Source organism: Lissotriton vulgaris, chromosome 1_1 (genome assembly GCF_964263255.1).
Source record: "Lissotriton vulgaris chromosome 1_1, aLisVul1.2, whole genome shotgun sequence".
In the NCBI taxonomy this organism is placed as follows: domain Eukaryota; kingdom Metazoa; phylum Chordata; class Amphibia; order Caudata; family Salamandridae; genus Lissotriton; species Lissotriton vulgaris.
This window is the reverse complement of record NC_141685.1, coordinates 1,059,359,528-1,059,379,816: the sequence shown is the minus strand read 5'-3', so window position 1 is coordinate 1,059,379,816 and position 20,289 is coordinate 1,059,359,528. Positions and strand designations below refer to the sequence as shown.

The 20,289-nt window shown below is 42.1% G+C and overlaps 1 protein-coding gene across 1 annotated transcript in view; it reads left to right on the top strand.

Annotated features, from left to right (window-relative positions):
* Positions 1 to 20,289, top strand: part of TRIOBP (TRIO and F-actin binding protein) — a 525,566-nt gene that overhangs the window by 202,474 nt on the left and 302,803 nt on the right. The gene's annotated exons all lie outside the window — the stretch shown is intronic.

The following is a 20,289-nucleotide window of genomic DNA, read 5'->3' as shown; positions in this document are numbered from 1 at the left end:
CAATTAAAGGTGCGCCACAGCAAAGTGCAGGGCAGCGTGCCCCATACACAGTACAAATCCAGGTTTGCTAAAGCATTTAGGAGAACAGCATCTAATCCTGCACCACCATTGTGCCACAGGACTAACAAATCTTTGGTTTACTGCCAGACAACTGTTTTTTAAATGAGTAGGTTAAAATCCTTTCCAGTTTTAGAGTAATTTTACCACAAGAACATTATTTACCCAAAAGCAGATCCATAGGAGAGGTGACCGCTTGTCGTCTTCCATCTATGATGTTCTTAGATTCAAAAAGGAATGGAGAAACTAAGGTTAGGCAAGTTTAGCTATAAATACTTTTCTTCTGTTATTTTTTGGGCCAAGGTGGACACCAATATTACGTAATCATAATTTGTTTAAAGAGCTATGCATTCATCTGCAATTGGCAAAGCTTGCACCAATACATGTGGAGGGGCTCCTCTGTTTGGCTCTGGGTGCATCATTGCCTTTCCACAAATCCCAGCTCTGGCCCCCTCCTTGCACACAGAACAGCTGTGAGCATAATTAGGGAGGATGGCAAGATGACAATGGTACCAGAGCTCAAAGCACAAAGTCTGTGGTACCCTCCAGGTGCTGGCTCCAGCTGACCCAATAGTGCTTCAGTTACATATAGAATACACAGTGCATAAACAGTTGCTGTCAACCCACAGTATAAATTAGATGAAAACAAATCACCAACATGTGTAGCATCAATGCGCCAAGAGCAAAATATTAATATTATAGGAGCAGATGTACTAGTACAAACACTCTGATTCGCTAATTCTGTGACAACTAAGAACTTTATTCTAATGTACTAAACCCATTTAGCAATTTGGAAAACGTATTCCAAATTGCTAAATATGTTTAGAAATGTATTCCAAATTACATTTGGAAGAGACAGGTTATGGGAGTCCCTTTCAAATTGCAAATCGGTATCTTATGTATCAATTGTTTGCGACTGTAACTTGTTCGCAAACCATTGAAAAGTTACTCATTCCCACTTTGGGGTGGTAACTGAATCACAAAAGGGTCCTCTGTGGACCCCTTACCCTTAATAAATAAAGATGGCAGATTCGGGGTCAGAAGGCAGTGGTCCAGGGAACCAATGGCTTCTCTCAAGTTTTTCAAAAATTGAATACCTTTTTAGTCAACAACAGCCCTGTCCCCTTTAAGGAGATCACGTTGCCATAAAAAATAAAAATCCGTTTTGAAATGCAAACACAGGGCTGGTTGTCTGCTGCACCTTGCACATCACCATCAATGTATTTGTAGCCAATCGGAGTGAGAAGCAATTTGAAACTTTCCATTTTAACATCCATTCGGTAGGTCTCTCAGCAGCCCACTCCCATTCCCAAGTTTGCGAAGCAAATTATTACTGCATTGGCCAGTTTTTAAGATGTTAGTTATTGCAAAAATCTGGTGTGCAATTTGCAACCCCTTTTTGCAACCAGAGGCCTGATGGACAAAACCATTTTACAATTTAAAAGCCTGTGACTTACAAAATAACAGGTTTGTGACTGTATAATAGCTTTTTATTATGTACTAAGCACATTTTGTGATTCAGAATCGCAAATTGGGTTTCTAAAGCCATACAAATCCCTGTTTGAAAGGGTGGTGTTTAGGGCATTTTTTCCTAATAGAAGTTCAGTAAGGTATAGATTGGCAACCCATTCGCAAATGTCAAAGGGTCCTGCTGGGACGCTGTCTACTTTGTGAGTCATAAAAAACAAATTGTTGGGGAGTAGGCAGTGGTCCATGGCACCACCACCAACTCTCAAGCAAACAAAAAAAAATCTTTCTTTTTAAACCCAGCCGTTTAAAGAAAACAGGATGCGTTTAAAAAAAAAAAGTTGGCTTTATTTAAAATGCAATCAAAATCATGGTGGTCTGCTGACCCCAGCAGGCCAACATACCTGTAAAGTAATCTAAATGAAGTGAGTTGTAATTTGCAACCTACCATATGGATATTGAAGAGGTAGGCCAGATTGCGACCCGCAGCTATTTATCATTTTTTGAACCAAGCTATTAGTACATAGGGCGGTGTGCAAAATTCTTTTCCGTTTACAAAAGGTTGGTCCACAACTTGCAATCGCTTTCTGCAAATGGAAATTTCATGCATCTGACCCTTATTTTCAGATTTTTGCAATTGGGTATACCCCTACCATCGTAGAATACCTATATGCATAGATATTGATAGAGGACCGCTTTTCACATAAACGCAAGAAAACACTGTTTATTAGAAAAATTAAAAGCTAGAGTACAGGTCTCTTGCTTCCACCATGGACAATAAGCAATGTCTCTCTAAACAACTTGGTAAAAGATGTGTAACAATTTTAATACAAAGTTTTCATATTAAATTGTAATTCATCTTGTGGTCTAACAAAAAATAAGCAAAAAACTATTGCTCAAATATTAATTTCTCAAAAGACATGTACCTCGTGATCATACAGCTCAGTTTTAGGCGTTCTGAGCTCCATAATTCATTTAATTTCCTTCTGTGCAATAGTACATTCCTGCTGCCTCCCCTGCAGAGATAGGCAACAGTCCCTATTCCAGCAAATGTCCAATGATGCTTCTTAGGGTAGTGCAGGCCACAGGGGAGTCTGTAATCTCTCTCCTTGATGGCTGTGGGATGCTTTACAATACATCCTCTGAAGGCCTGACTGTCAGATCTGCACATCTTTTCTTGTAGCTACATTGTAATAAATCGGTTTCATGCAGAGTACCTTGGCGTATTTTCATCCCAGGAAGCTCCATATTGTACATGAAACTGTTAAAATATGAGTAATCTTACTTCGATTCAATTAAGTTAATCTCCACCCGGGTTTGTATAATGTAGTAAATAAAATGAATCCCAGAAGTCCATGACAACAAACATATCGTCTGATATAAACGTTATGGCATAAATATAATCTATATAAATAATAATGTTTTGGGTGAAGATGTTCTGTTGCTAAGTCCATCATGGGGATATTTTCACCCAAATCTAGGGCAGATTAACAAGCCCCTTGTGCCTCTTTTAAGCCGCCGTTGTGTCACTTATGTGACACAGCGGCAGCGCAAAAGAGGCACCATGGTGCGGGGTATTTACAACGTGACGCATCTAGGAGCTGCGTCACGTTGCAAAGCCCTGTGCCAGAACTAGGCGTTCCGACGCAGGGGGGTGGGGGGGTTCCGGTGCAAGAACGCCTCCTAAAAAGTGGCTGAGTGAAATCTACAAGATTTCACTCAGTCACTTTTGGGCCCATGCTGCATCAAAACCCTGCACCTGCTTGAAGCAGGCGTAAGGATTGACGCAGTATTGCAAAGATAGGGCCCCCCAGAGCATTGCTGGAGCTGCGTCACGCTTGCGATGCAACTCTAGCAATGCGCGGCCTTTACGGCACAGATGCGTCACGCATCACTGCCGTTTTTGCCCCATGGTGCACCGCTTTGTAAATGCGGCGCATCCACTGTGGCGGAGCCCTGACGCACAATAACTGGCGCATCCCTGCTGATATGCAGGGATGCGCCACTTATTGTAAATCTGCCCCTCTGTTTTTTTGTGTGGTGCAGCGGCCAGGGTGCCTGACTCTGGATCACAGGGTTCACGTTTCGATCCCCGGTCCCGGCGGCAGGTTAGCCCAGCACCATGTGGCTCTGGGCAATAGCTCGCTTAATCTTACCGATGGCCCCCAGCGCCTTGACATCCTCTTTCTCCTCAATTAGCCCCTCCCTTTTTCTTTTCTATTTCGCTACATCTCTCACTCCATATCCCCTCTCTTAGCTTCATTCTCTTCTTTCTCCCAGTCTTTCTTTCTCCTTGTAGATCCCCCCTCCTAACTCTCGCTTGGTCTCTTACTCTTCTCTCTCCCTATTTCTTCTCTTTATTTTTCCTTATCTTTCTTTCCCTCCCTCAGCTCTCTCCCTCTCTAGCTCATTCAATGTTTCTCTTTTTCCTTTCATTTCCCTTTCTTTCTTTCCCCTCACTTTCTCCTCCTTCATATTCCCCCTTACTTATTTGAATCTCTTTCTCTCTCCATCTCCTCATTTTCAGTACCACTTCGCCCCCATTTATCTTGGTCTTTGTCTCTACCTCTCATCCTCAGGCGTTCTCATCTTTCTCTTGCACTTTCTCATTTCTCCGTCACTCTCATTCTCTCTGTCTCTATCCTTTTCTCCTTTTCGACCTCACTTTTCCCTCTTCCTCTCCCTCATTCGGTCTATTCTCTTTCCATTGTCGCTCCTTCTCGCCGTCTCCTTACCCTTCCTTTCTTTTTCCTCTCTCTCTCTCTCTCTCTCTCTCTCTCTCTCTCTATATATATATATATATATATATATATATATATATATATATATATATATATATATATATATGTGTATATATATATATATATATATATATATATATATATATTACCTACTGGCGGTCGCCAGTAGGTAGTTATAGTTAGGATTTTTTTCAGTGTTAAATCTGAAAATTCTATTTGGAATAACTTTGGCGCCGGTTGACGAATCTGCCTGAAAATTTCCTGAAAATGGCCTCGCGGGGTTCCGGTCCTTCCCTGAAAGTTTGGGGGGGATACGTTAAGCGGGGGCCGAGATAAAAGGGGGGTCCCAAAACGCGTTTTCCCCATGTTAATTTCCATAGGGCGGTCGATTTCACTTTTAGCCCGAACGGCTGAATGGATTTCCACCAAACTTGGCAAAATTGTAGGGACTGGTAGCCCGATGTGCCTTTGCTATGTCTCAAGATATGTGCTTCAGTGGATTTTGAGAAATTAACGTTCAAAAAAATATATATATCTATAGGCGCTCTCCGGTGCGCGCACCGGTGAGCGCTCCCGGCGCGACACGCGACTTGCGCGCAGAAAGCTGATTGGCTCTCAGTTGTCTGTAAACATTCTAAACAGTCCGGAGCGGCCGCCATCTTGTCTATCGGTAAAATCTAGTCATAAGAGGTGGCAAAAACAAAGGGTGGAATTGACCATAAGGGGGCAGGGTAGACCCCCCCTGACCCCCTAGGTTTGATATGGGGGCCATTAAAGGGCCCCGCGGGGCCTCAAAAAAAATTTTGTTTTTCGCGGGGGGAGCGCCCGGTGCGCGCACCGGGAAGCGCTCCAAGGAGGGTACTATGGAAAAATAATCACTTTAAAAAATTGTATGTTTATTAATTGTTTTTTTTATTTTATGTAAGTACCTACATGTAGGTACCAATGCAGAGACTTTCATTTAATGTACACCATCTCCTCTGTAGATATCTTGCATGTTGTTATTGTATGTTTTTGTGGTATATGGAATTCATAACATAGTCTGTCTGGAAAGGAGAAACAGATCTTTTAAGCACTCCCTGAGAATTTCTAGGGGATCATGAGTAGTCTATCCTGCTCACTTATGAAAATGAGGTGTAAATCTTGTGTCTCGGTAGGATCGAGACACAAGAGGTGGCCAAAACAAAGGGGGAAATGACCATAATGGGGCAGAGTAGACCCCCCTTGACCCCCTAGGTTTGATGTGGGGGCCATAAAAGGGCCCCACGGGGCAAAAAAAAAATATATATTTTTTTTGATTTTCGCGGGGGGAGCGCCCGGTACGCGCACCGGGGAGCGTACCGGGGAGCATACCATGGGGAAAAAGAATGACAGTTTTAAAAGTAGCTGATTAGAAAAAAAAATGTTTAGTTGTTTTTTTTATACATACACATACATATATATAAATGCATATGCACATATATATATATGCATATATGTCTATATGTGTGCGTGTAGAGAGAGGTAGAGAGGTAGAGGTGTAGAGGTAGAGAGGTAGAGAGGTAGAGAGTAGAGAGTGAGTAATAGAGAGTAGAGAGTGAGTAGTAGAGAGTAGTAGAGAGCAGTAGAGAGAGTAGCAGAGTGAGTAGTAGAGAGTAGTAGAGAGTGAGTAGTAGAGACTGAGTAGTAGAGAGTAGTAGAGAGTAAGTAGTAGAGTGAGTAGTAGAGAGCAGTAGAGAGTGAGTAGTAGAGAGTGGGAGAGAGTAAGTAGTAGAGAGTAGTGGAGAATATTCCAAAGTTTGGCACAGCACCACTTTCACAATGAGTCCAATCAAATCATATCACTTAGAGTAGTAGAGAGTAGTAGAGAGTGAGTAGTAGAGACTGAGTAGTAGAGAGTAGTAGAGAGTAAGTAGTAGAGTGAGTAGTAGAGAGCAGTAGAGAGTGAGTAGTAGAGAGTGGGAGAGAGTAAGTAGTAGAGAGTAGTGGAGAATATTCCAAAGTTTGGCACAGCACCACTTTCACAATGAGTCCAATCAAATCATATCACTTAGAGTACTTATTGAAGCGCTGATTCTTGGTGTATATTCAAATGCTTTTATTTTCCTTAAGTTTATGTACCACAGCCAGCCGAAACGTTTCGTTCTGTACAGCAGAACTTCTTCAGGGCGTTCTTATTTCCTTCAAGTTATGTCGGTATCCCGGTGTCATATAACTAGATATTTCTTCCAAATGTTAGACGAGACATAAGTATATTCTTATTAAAAGTGACTAGGTATCAATTTTACCCACACAATTCGGGCAGACTTGAGTAATTTATAGCATCCTCAAAGTCAGTCTTTCAAAAATTCCAAAGTATAGGACATGATAATCCAAATCCAAATGTTTCTCAAGAAAAGTCATTTACAATCGTTCGGAATATCGGTGTTTGGGCAGATATGATCCAGGGACCCCCAGTATGCAAGGGGAATTAGTCCCCCCTCTGCAAAGGCGCCAGTGGCCTGCATTGCAGAGAGGTGTAACAAGGGTGTGGCCTCATTACACTTCTCTGCAATGCAGCTCCCTCGCGCATACTGGAGGCTCCTGGTGGACTAGTTGACCCCAGGGACCCCCAGTATGCAAGGGGAATTAGTTCCCCCTCTGCAAACGCGGCAGTGGGCTGCGTTGCAGAGAGGTGTAACAAGGGGCATAGTCTCATTACACCTCTGCAATGCAGCCCCAGGCGCATACTGGAGGTTCCAGGTGGGCTAATTGGCCCCCAGGGGCCCCCAGTATGCAAGGGGAATTAGTTTCCCCTCTTCAAACATGCACGGGGGCTGCGTTGCAGAGAGGTGTAAAAAGGGTTGTGGCTTCATTACACCTCTCTGCAATGCAGTCCCCTGGCGCATACTGGAGATTCCTGGTGGGCTTTCAGGTCTTATATAGTTAGGAATTAGCATTAAAAAAACCTTTGAAATTCACTGAAAAAACCACAGGTTTCACACCAGTTATAGTTAGGAATTAGCATTTAAAAAACCTTTGAAATTCACTGAAAAAACCATAGGTTTCACACCAGTTATAGTTAGGAATTAGCATTTAAAAAACCTATTAAATTCACTGACAAAACCAGTTATAGTTAGCTGGAAATTTTACTGATATAAAACCAATGAAATTCCACGTTATAGTTAGTTGGACTCACTATAACTTGCGCGTGCAATGCACTGCTGATGACGTCACATATTACATCACTCATGACATGGTCAGTGACATCACTCATGAAATCACTGATGACACCATCCTTGTGACATAGTGACAGACCTCCTTTCACTGTAATGTAACCCTTGAAACACATATTCAAAAATAGAAACTGACATTTAAAAAAATTGAGATACCCATATCAGTTACAACAAGCAATTCAGTAATTCCACCATCTATATGCACATCCAGTCATTCACCAACAGTTCTATATAGTCACTCATACATATACTCACTCATCATATGAAGTGATACACCTATACATCCTGTTACACACCGACAGTCATCCAAAAGTTACTCACACACATACTCACACGTGCAAATAAACTATTGAACATCCATTTATTTGAATATAGAGTTATACACACACTTCCACCTTACTTGTATTGAAAATTACACATATTTATTCTCTTAAACAATCACTTATAGAAACACATACTTATTTAAACAGGAACTCTTACAATCTCTTACTCTCACATATACTCACTTATATACATCAATATTCACATATACTAGATTAAAACATATGTAGTTACTGATAAAGACACTAGTGAGACAGTCATTCACTCACTAACAAACACATATACACACTCATCCACCCATACAGTCCTGCACATATGCTGTCTTCAAAACACATACAAACAGAGAGTCAGTCACTCATGCATCTATGTGCTAAGTAATACCCCCACCAAACCATATAGACACTCATACTGATACTAAGAGAAACATCTAATAACCCATATACATACGCATGTAGCTACTTACCAACACATGTAGCCACTTATACACAAAGTGAAACACTAATATATATATTTAAACATTTAAACATTACTCACTAATATTTATTTTTCAGAAAGACACATATTCACTGGATGGTGTCATCAGTGATGTCATGAGTGATGTCACTGACCATGTCATGAGTGATGTAATATGTGACGTCATCAGCAGTGCATTGCACGCGCAAGTTATAGTGAGTCCAACTAACTATAACGTGGAATTTCATTGGTTTTATATCAGTAAAATTTCCAGCTAACTATAACTGGTTTTGTCAGTGAATTTAATAGGTTTTTTAAATGCTAATTCCTAACTATAACTGGTGTGAAACCTATGGTTTTTTCAGTGAATTTCAAAGGTTTTTTAAATGCTAATTCCTAACTATAACTGGTGTGAAACCTGTGGTTTTTTCAGTGAATATATATATATATATATATATATTCTAAAGTGCTAACCTTCACCAAGCCAACAGTCTCTTCACGCTACCTTAACTCTGACCCTGTTTTCTGTCTCTCTCTTCCTCTCCAATGTCCTGTCAATTTCAGGGTTTGAGAAGGTTGTCATTCCCATGGATATCAGTTTCTAACAGTATCGAGCAGGGTTGTTTGGCTGGCCAGGAGGTTGCTTTTGCTGCCCTGTGGAGTATCTGCATCAGTATACTGGGATCTTAGGCCTCAAACACCGCCCCGTGAACACCGTGATACTTTATCCACACATGGCAACACTCTTTCTTTAGACGGGAGCCATTTAAAAAAAACAATTTTAGCTTAATCCTCTCAAATCTGCCTGGGAAAAGTTCATGTCTATTCGTCGTGTTTTGAGGACTTTCCTATCATTGGTGCTAGGCCAACCCCAGGAAGTGGGGTTCCATTTGCATCTGGAGAAGTGTGGGTACACTGGGGGGTGGGGGTCGTAGGAATGTGGCAGATTCCTGCAGTTACCAGAATTTACCCTCACAGAAAGATGAGGAAAATGTGTGATTTAAACGCTGGCCCCATAAGTCAAAATAAGGCTCCAAAAAATCCACATTTTCTATTGCTTGCAATGGAAATGAGGATGCTGTGTGCCACAGATGAGTAGAAAGTTTGTTTGGGCTTTTTGGGTGGCTATGTTCTTATCTACTGGGGGAGGGGGTAAAAGACCATTGCATCTGTTTTAGGGTAGGGGGGACTACCTGATGCCTGGGTGGACTGCCACCACCCTTTCTATTTTTTCTTTTCCTTTTTGCTCCTGGTGTCCAGTGGGCTTTCCGCCAACCCGTGGGGGCAGATTGGGAGGATACTCTTCCAATTCATCCTGGGGAGTGGGGGTAGAAAGACTGTTACATCCATTCTGGGGTGGGTACACAGCCTTATGTCACACATCTCTTTTACTTTCTTTATCCCTGGTTTTTATTGGGGCTTTCTGCCTCTGCCCCACCCCTGGGTAAAGGTGACTGATGGTAAACACTCCGATGACTGTTGTGCCCAAGTGGGTGAGGGTCCATGCCCAAGGGGGCTGATCCCATCCACAAGAACATTTTCTTGGTGGTAGAGTGGAGTGGATCCCTGTTAGGGGATTGCTGAGGGAAGAGGTGCTCTTCGGCCAGGGCAGCTGACTCCGGAACAAGGGGGCTCACGGTTCGATCGCCGGGGGCAGGTTAGCACAGCACCTTGTGACTCTGGGCAATAGCTCACTTAATCTTCCCAGCGGCCCCTAGCTCTGGGACACCTCGCCGGAGGTAGCTGAGCGCTTTACAAATACTGGTATTATTATTAATATTATTGCACTGCGGGTGCAATGCCCAGCCCAAGAAAGGATACACTTGGGAAAGTGGTGGAAAGGGGACATTTTCTGCCTCTCCCGTGCTGTTAAGTGCTTGGGGCAGATCTTTACCTTCCGGTACCAGTCAAAAGTGAAAGCAAACCGTCACTAATAGCACTTCCCTTATGATCCAACTTTGCTTTTAACAAAGAAAATGCTTCTGATGTTAAATATAGAAGATTTTTTTTTCAGTGCTGAGGACGACCTGCTTATGTCCTTAGCACTATGGAGATAGCATTTAAGGGGTTAAAGGAAATAAGATGGAGCACCACTCATTATTTAACTTGGGGTCCCCAAAGTTCTCTCCATAAAACAACAATGATTTCCAGGTAGTAGGTGGAGCTTAAGTTAGGGACTAGATATAGGTGTTTGTTTTAAAGTTTATTTCAGGGCTAAGGTAGGTACATCCTGTTCATGTGTCAACACAAATCTCATGTAAGGAGTGTGGTGAAGCAGACAGGCAGGGAGATAATTTGCAAATGCTGAGTTTATAGCTCTTCTTATACCTGCCATCAAAAGGAGAAACATTACGGTCTGGACACTCTGTGGTTTTGAGTGCAACAAGATAGAGGAGGCACAAGATTCATGGCCCCTTGGTTATCCAAATAAAAGACGACTGTAGCGTCTATGTGAAGAGTTTCTTCTAATGCAAAACGGAGGTTAAATAAACGCTAAAGCGATTATATATGAGAAGGGAGCAGTGACTTACCGGCCCCTAAATCCAGAGGCTGGATATTAGGGCTATACTGATCGCACTAATCAGAACAATCAAATATAATGTATGTATAAATAAAAGTCCATATTAAAAGAAGCCCTAAACGTTGGAGTGATTATACGTACCTAGAAGTTTTCTTCCTAAATAAGAAGGATTTAAAAATGGGGGTTATACTACAACGTTTACAGAGAGACTTTCAAAATTTGTTGTCTTGAAACAAATGGAATATTAACAAAACCAATCGAAACGCGTTGACGCATCACTTACATAATCCATGGGAATAATTGGATCGGTAGATACCAAATGAAAAAGTGTATCCAGAACTAGTTATTAAATTGCTCCATTGGATATGTTTTATGAATGACAAAGTATACTGTCTAAAATCTTTTTTTCTCTCTTTTTATGTTATGTAATATTTTGTAATTTTATTGTGCCATATGTATGGTGTGGTTTTTAAGCAAATAATTGTGTATAAATTTGGTGACATATTGTATGTGATGATTTTTGATAAAATACTGTAATTTGTAAAAAGGCTTTTTAAATAAAAAGATGATTTGTGATAACTTTGGAGTGTCATAATATAAATGCTAACAACATTGTGTAGGAGTCTATTGTATGGGTTGTATTATTGTAATTATCTAAAGGTATGACTCCGTGCTGAGTTGAGCTTTCTGTCATTTACTCTTTACATAATCTAAGGGATTACTTGTTCTTTACTTGTCAAGACTACCTCATTCCCTTGGTTAATACAAGGGGTCCCTCTCCTTTTTCATATAAATCTTCTTATAGTGTGCCGGGGAGCACAAAGTATCTTCTGCTACAAAGGTCTCAGTTTCTCCTGCAGTGTGAGGAGTGCATTGTCTCTGGTGGTCGGGTGTGCAATAAACAATTTTCTAGATTAGGTGTCAAGAATTTTCAATTCTTTTAAGGACACAGAGGCGAGGATTATGCTTCCCTTCCTTTACTGCCAAATTTCACAGCAGCCAATAAAACAGTTTAATACAAAAAATACATTTTCCATAAGCATTGAAGTTTCCCCCAAAGGTCACATGAACCAATCACATACTGGTGGCCAACCTAAATAGACGGCCAACCATTTTGAATCCTCTGTCTTTGCCATAATCGAAACATAACTAGAAAAACCAAGGTCTAACTTCAACAACTCCTGGTCTTGGAGCAAGACAACCAAAGCATGGCCAGTTCTGAACTGGGTCCTCTCTAGGTCCAGTCCTTCACTCACCTTGAGAAAAAGAAGGTTAGGATGTCTGATGATGAGCCCAGGAATGAGCACAGTTAGCCTCAAGTGTGATTGGCAAGATTAAGTTTGTTTGGCATCCAAGCCTAAAACAGAAAGCCAGGATGAAACCTAGCCATGATGTACAAAAAATATATTAAAAAATCGTATAACTTAGTACAGCAAGGACAAATGAAAGACAAAAGTATAGGCATACCAACATTCATATTACCATATCTTTCAAAGAATGATAAGATCAAATCTAAACTTCATCCCAGCAACTTTGCAATCGGGCGGGATGATTCTCACCTCCGTGTCCTTAATAGATTTGAAAATTCTTGATGCATAATATAGAAAATGTTTCATTCTATTTCAGGATACGGACACTCAGATTATGCCTGTTTAAAGCTTATCAACCACAACTGCCGCAACATCCAAAATGGGTTTATGATTAAAGGTTGATTCCGCAGCCCAATCTGTGGTTGACATAATATCTTCTAATCTGGACCCAAATAAGTGCGATTTATAAGCCATTGCTCCTCTACCTGAAACATCAATACCTACCTCACTCAAGAGCTATCTCACCCATGTGGCAAGGGTTGCAGACAACACGGGCCAAAAGGGGTAAAATACCGTCACTCCGCATTTTTTACTCCGCATTCCTTTACTCCTCATTCCATGATAACGCAGGTACCTTTACTCCGCATTTTTTTTACAACGCATGCCTTTATATATTATATGCTTTTATCACACATGCTTTTACAGCGAAAATCGTTGTAAAAGCATGATTGGTAAAAGTATATGTTTTAAGGTAAGTTGTAAGGTAAGTATATGGTTTTTGTTTGGGGTTTTGGAGTATATGTTTTTTGGGTTCAGGGGTATTTTAAGGGTGGGTTTGGGTTATGGGGTTATGGGGTATTTAAGGGTTAACGGGTACAGGGGTATTTTTAGGGTTCAGGGCTGGGTTTGGGTTATGGGGTACAGGGGTATTTTTAGGGTTCAGGGGTTGTTTTGGGTTTTGGGGTACAGGGGTATTTTTAGGGTTCAGGGGTTGTTTTGGGTTTTGGGGTACAGGGGTATTTTAAGGTTTCAGGGCTGGGTTTGGGTTATGGGGCACAGGGGTATTTTTAGGGTTCAGGGGTTGTTTTGAGTTTTGGGGTACAGGGGTATTTTTAGGGTTCAGGGCTGGGTTTGGGTTATGGGGTACAGGGGTATTTTTAGGGTTCAGGGGTTGTTTTGGGTTTTGGGGTACAGGGGTATTTTTAGGGTTCAGGGCTGGGTTTGGGTTATGGGGTACGGGGGTATTTTTAGGGTTCAGGGGTTGTTTTGGGTTTTGGGGTACAGGGGTATTTTTAGGGTTCAGGGGTTGTTTTGGGTTTTGGGGTACAGGGGTATTTTTAGGGTTCAGGGGTTGTTTTGTGTTTTGGGGTACAGGGGTATTTTTAGGGTTCAGGGGTAGGTTTGGGTTTTAGGGTACAGGGGTATTTGTAGGGATCAGGGGTAGGTTTGGGTTTTGGGGTACAGGGGTATTTTTAGGGATCAGGGGTAGGTTTGGATTTTGGGGTACAGGGGTATTTTTAGGGTTCAGGGGTATGTTTGGGTTTTGGGGTACAGGGGTATTTTTAGGGTTCAGGGGTATGTTTGGGTTTTGGGGTACAGGGGTATTTTTAGGGTTCAGGGGTTGTTTTGGGTTTTGGGGTACAGGGGTATCTTTAGGGTCAGGATGGGTTAGTGTTTAAGGGTGCTGGGGTATTTAAAGGGACTAGGGTGGGATTCGTTTTTAGGGTGTATAGGGTAATTATTAATTAATAAAAATTAAATATATCTATATATTTATATATATATATATTATATATATATATATATATATATATAATGTGTGTGTGTAATATTAATATAGATCTAAATATAATGTAATTTTAAAGAAATAATGTTTAATTTTAATTAAAAATATATATGTGTATATATATACATATATATATAAATATTTATATACATATTTTTAAAAATAATGTACTTTTACAAAGTATATGACTTCACCACACATGCATTTGCGTTGTAATTGCATGCGTAGTAAAGTCATATGCGTTGTAAAAATTTGCGGAATTATGGCTTGAGGAGTAATGGTTTTTGCGGACTAAAAAATGCGGAGTGATGGTATGCGGGATTTTTGTTTGCGGAATGGAATCATATATTCGCCAAAAGGTTTTTACAATGCAGTCAACAGCTGACCATGTGACTTCTGTCTCAACTCTTGTGTACATGCCTCATACTCTTTAAGACAATGCACAACACACCTTATAAATGTCTGGAAATGCAGAATACTAAACACAACCAGAATTCTATTTCATACAGGCTGAAACAGTTAAAGATACTCCATTCAGAGAAAATACTCCACTGTTAAGTACAGTGTCTTTACATCATATACCAGCATGCAGGATACCAAACACGAAAACTGCTTCGTAGATAAATAACAATTATCTGTCCACTTCTCCAAAAATGTCAACATAAATGAAATGTCCCAAAGAGAACTGACTGCCTCGCATTAGTTTACAGATAAGTGGGTATTCTTCCACCAGTCTGCCCTTGCACAGCCAGGGTCCCACTGAAATAGCACAACGAAAGTTGTTAACTGACCGGTATGTTAATCCAGAATCAGCCATATGAGATAAAAAATGTATCAACAACGACAATTCTGCCTCCTCAAGATCAGAACCCTGTTCTTTACACCATCCCACTAATCTTTGCTAAGCTGAAGCATATACTTTCTGGTTAGAAATAAAATAAGCTTTACGGATATACTGGTTGGATTGCTATGAAATTCCTGGCAGACTTCAACCTTGGGGAAACCCTCCAGCCATAAATTCTAACTAACCTGACTGGATCAGCAGATGTGAACGCTCTGACACATCTAACAATAAGTTCTCGACCACTGGAAGTTTGACCTGGAAGTCTCATAAAAGTTCCACCAAGCTCATGAACCAAGCCTGAGCTCTCCTAATCGGAGTCACAAAGATGATCTCTGCCTGCTGTCGTCTCACTTGCGACATCAGTGGAATCCTCACAAAAGGCGGAAAGGCGGAGTGGAGAGACAGGCTACGTCTGTAGGAATGGATCCATGGCAATCGCTAGAGGGTCAGGCCGCCAGTTGAAAAATAGTGGGAGTTTGTTCAGGTGAGAAGCATAAAGATCTAACTGACACGACCTCCAGGTTTGATAAAGGGACTTGAAAATGTTGGTGAGAAGTCTCCAGTCGCTGTTGTATATCAACTGATTTTTTTGTTTAAATCTGTTTATTGACATTTTGTATTTAGACATTTTGAACATGAACAATAGTGTGGTGACATCATAAATCGTTACAACATTAAGCTATCACACCTCTTGATACACCCGAAAGCCCAGAAACTCCAGGCATTGACTGGGGTGAAGACAGAATTTCGGAGAGTTAATCACAAATCCTAGGCCCTACAACAGTTGGATAGTCCAGGGCAGGTGAAGGAGAACTGTTTGCCTGTCATGCGCCATGAGGACCCTATCATCTAGATAGACAACCAGGCGAAAGCCTCTCAACCTCAGGTTCTCTACCACTGGTCTCTTCAACTTGGTGAAACACCAACGGGCCGACGACAGCCCGAAGGGTACAACCTTGAACTCAAAGCAGGCATCTCACCAGACAAATTGCAGAAATCGTCTGTGAAGGACAAAAATAGGAACTGTTAGCTAAGCGGCTTGCAGCTCCAGATGCACCACCAGTTTTGTTTTTGCAGCAAGTCTCTTTGAAGATGGATACCCTCCATCTGGAAATGGCAGTACGAAATCCATGCATTGAAGTCCCGAAGGTTGAGAACCAGTCAGGATCCACCACTCTTTTTCTGTACCAAGAATTCTCTGCTGAAGAAACAGTTTGGTTAAGAGAAGAGTTGGCAAGTGGTGTCCTTCCTCAAGAGCTCCTGAATCTCTTGTTTGATAAAAGTCTGCTCTTGTAGGGAAAAAGACAGTTGCCTGGGGGAATGTGTTGGTGTGGGGTGCTGTAGAACTGCAACCTGTTGCCAGTCTGAGGGGCTCGACCCCCAGGGGGGGCATGGAGTCCTGGGAAGGGGGTTGTGCATTCCCCAGCCTCACTTGTGCCTGGATTGGAAAAAGACAGCTCTCCTGGGATGGTAATTTTGCTAGTTAAAATGCTTCAGCTGAGTCTCCTGTGCTGTGAAAAGCTTTCGTGACAGGGTGCCTGGTCGCCTAAAAGAAATGCAAATGTGCCTTTTAGTTAATCTGCAAGTGCAAAAGGTGCTTGGGACCCCGTGCATCACTCCAACCTTTGTGATAAAGAATTGGTTTTTTTTAGTGGTGGTGCAAAGAGTTAATAACTGGGCTGTGACGTGCGTGCGTGCTTTTAATCCTAACTGTATTTACAGAGCCTAAGGATGTTTGAAGGGATAAATTTGAATTACATACGCCCTGGTTTTACTAAAATCTACATTTTGGAAGAACCATTTTATCATAAAGCTATTTACACAATTTGTATCAGTCTATCTTATACTGTGCGTAATGCAATGCAAGTATAAAATAATGACTTACATACTCCCAGTGCTTTCTGTCACAGGCTGTGACCTCGTAGCACTAAAAATACACAAGTCACTATTTTCCGCTGCACCAACCGAGATTTAATTTTGTGGCTCCCTGGTTACACACAGACCTTTGCAGTGCATTAATTATTAGAGCTTTCTTAATGTACTACAGTGCATTTCCCACTGAGTAACAACTTTTTAAATTTCTTTTTCATTTACGCTGCCCATTATATTATATGTAGGCACCGGAGGCTGAAAGACCTAAAAAACGTACAGAATATTTTGGAACTTAGTTATGAGAGGCTTGCAGCACCAGAGCATCACTTTTGTGGATGCTCTGGTGGAGCAAGTATCTCAAACATACCTTTGAGGTAGTACACAGTCACCCTGCATGGCCTCATAGATATGGAGTAAGACAAAGCAGCGCAAATCACTGGAGGTGTTCCATAGGCGTTGCACCCATGGATTTTGACGCTGCCCCATATTTACAAAATCATGTAAACCTGGGGCAGTACCAAAAATGTATGCCTCCCCAGCGGAAGCGGAACGAGGAGAAATGTTTTTATTTCTCCTTGATGTTTCCTCTTTTCATGTGTGCTACATTCTGCAGCTCAAATAGAAAGAGGAAAGCACCTCTTGGGATTGTTTTAGTGAAGGAAGGTGCCCCTTCCTGCACAAAAACAATCCTGCCTATATTAGTGCTAGGCAGAAATTTGTTTGCCAATGCAACGGGAAAGGACAGGAATGCACTGTATTTCACATTGGCGTAGGGCAGCGAAGCAAGATGATTTGCGGCACTGCCCTATGCCAAGACCTCATAAATGAGGCCCTTAGTTTTTAGCTACACTTCTGACCATGCCCCCATGCTCACTGACCTTTGGTTTGCTAAACATTGTTTAATATTATTTCCCCACCTTAAAAATTATTTGCAGTGTAAATTGGACATGTTTATGGTTGTTGATGATGAGGAGTTCCAGGTGCTAACATTTTTGTCAGGAGGGGGTCCTTAGACCTAACATTTTTTGACAAGGGGGCCTCAACACCAAAAAGTTTGAAGACCTCTGCTCTAAAACCTATGAATTTTGAGAAATCTTCTCCCGGTTGCGTAGAAAATAATAAATGTGATCCTCTAAAACCACTTCCTTTGGAGGAATCACTCTCCCCTGTAAAGCGGAGTTCTGCCCTGGAAGAGTTTGCCCCTTTGGAAGCATCCTCTACCAGTCTGATTTCTGAATGGAAAGAAGTTGGTGCCTCTGGCTGACTCATGCCATCTAACTCTGCCAAAAAGGCTGTATCCCTTCTGAAATCCTTGGGTAACACCGCAACGACACTCTTGACCTCTGTAGCACTGGGTCTTTCAAAAAAGACTCCCATGAAATACTTTTCTCAGAGAGAGCTGGTCCTTATCAAGGGCACTAAATGTAGAAACGAATTTTCTGATGTCCTTGACAAAGGGTTCTCCAAATCGGAGGCCTTTAGCAGCTGGACCAGCTTCGATGCTCACTAGGTTGTTAAGCTTGGGGTCGATCCAAAGAAGGATGGACCTCCTCTGTTCTGTTGAAATTGCACAATTGGTGTTCCCTAGAAGGCAGATGGCTTGTTGCGCCCATATCACCAAGGTGTCTCCTGCGTCCACAGGTTCTACTGTATCCTTGGATCGATACGCCAGTTCCAGGATTTTGATTAAGGGATGCACCAGATCTAACACCTTATCTTCGCAATTAGGCCAAGATCTATTGAGCCCTTTCTTGGGGTCCTTTGAGTCATTTTTTCATGAATGTCACCACGCTAGGGTCCACTTCTGGGTTGTCTGTGACTTTGCCCGATAGGGAGGGGCAGGGACACTCCTCCCTGAGGCGGGCGCAGATATCTTTTTCAAATCCCTTTCGCATCATGGTTTGAATGTCATTGGCCACAGGGACCCATTTTGTTGACCTAGGGTGAATGATATAATCCGGATCAAAATCCAAGACCTTAGGACTCATCTCCTGTGTTTGCAAACCCACTTACTGGAACCAGGGGCCACATCGCCATTCGATGAACTGGAAACGGAGGAATAGTCAGAATCCGGGTCCTTGTCTCCTCCCCGACCTCCTGATGTCTTAATAGATGATGGGAAGTATAGCACGTAAGCATGCTCCCTGCGATAGACCTCTGTCAATTTTTCTAGTGCTTCAGAAGGAGCCCATTTTCGTTGGTTATTCTAGTCTTTTGAGTAACTAGGTCCTCCATCATTTTGAGGCTGACTCACGTGAGTCTCAGCTCGTGAAGCCTGTTGCGTATATCCATGGAGTTGCTTGGTGAAAGGCTGAAGGACCCTTTCACTGAATAAGCAGGTTCTCCTAGAAACCCATCATGGTCTTCCATGTCAGGTTGGAAGTAAGCCGTAGGTGGCCTCTTATGTGAGTTGCAGGGCTAGACCCAGCCAGGCAACTGCCATTGAAGTGTGCAGGGAGCGCCTGGCAGAGACTATGTAATTATTACAACCTTGCGTCTAATCAATGAGAGCTTGAACTGGGGGACACACCCTCTGTGCCACAGAAGAATAGCGCAATACTGATGCGCTGGAAAGATTGTCCATCATGGTGACAGAACTCAGCAATCCGACACAATCAGGCAGCCGCAGGTGACCGGCATCTCGTATATTAGATAGAGACAATGTTGGCTTGCGCAAGCTGCATGAGCATGAAAATAATCCACTCCCTACTCCCACACCACAGAATAATGGAGCCAGTTGATTGACTGCGCACATGCGAAACACCTGCAAAGGAACTGGCACAGATCTTCAATACAAGTGAATAAAGAAATACAATACACACTCAAATAAGCATATAGCTAATACAGATAGAAAGGAAAGGCTTTTATCTTCGGCTGCACAGCACAAAGAAAGTGGATTCAAAATGGTTGCTTGTCTATTTATGTTGTTCAAAACAAAAAAACAGAGGATGGGGGGGGGCTTAGGGGAGAGTATTTTTATAGACCTTGTAGTACCTTGTCCCCCAACTAGACACATGGAAGATACCAAAGGTCTTACTTGACTTGAATTACTGATGCCACGCGCTCTCCGTCGTTGCCTCGGTTTTGAAGCTGAGCCGAGGGGGAGGTCCTGACGAAAGCCTATAAAGGCTCCAACCATTGGGTCCAAGAACAGCTAGCCTCAGGTTTGTCTTGAGGAGGGGCATATTGGACACCAGTTTCCAACGTGAAAACCCAGATGACGAAGTTCCACTATTGAGTGGGCTGATGGGTACATCTTCCAGTTCTTTATTCTGAACTCTATCTCTCAACTTCCTGTCTCCTGTGTCCTTTCCCTTAATAACCTCTTGGTATTATCATCTCTGTGGGATACTATACAGGTTCTAATCAGTAATTCAAGTCAAGTAAGACCTCTGGTATCTTCCGTGTGTTTAACTATTTATGTTGTTCACCAATATCTGAGTAGTTCATGTGACCATGGGAGAGAAGTTTATTACTTATGGGAAATGCATACCTTCCAACTCACCGTGTGACACACAAAATTTGCTCCCATCACACGGTCTCCCGGTGAGCAGCCAATATCACACGGTGGCAGGGAAAACGAGCTGAAAACCACTGTTAATAGTGGTTTTCTAGCTCGTTTTCCGAGGCTTTGAACTGCCAACGTCCATTAAGGGGTGTGAAAACACCCCAGGACATCTGCACCAACCTCAGCAAGCTTCTTTTTTTAAGGGATGAGGAGGT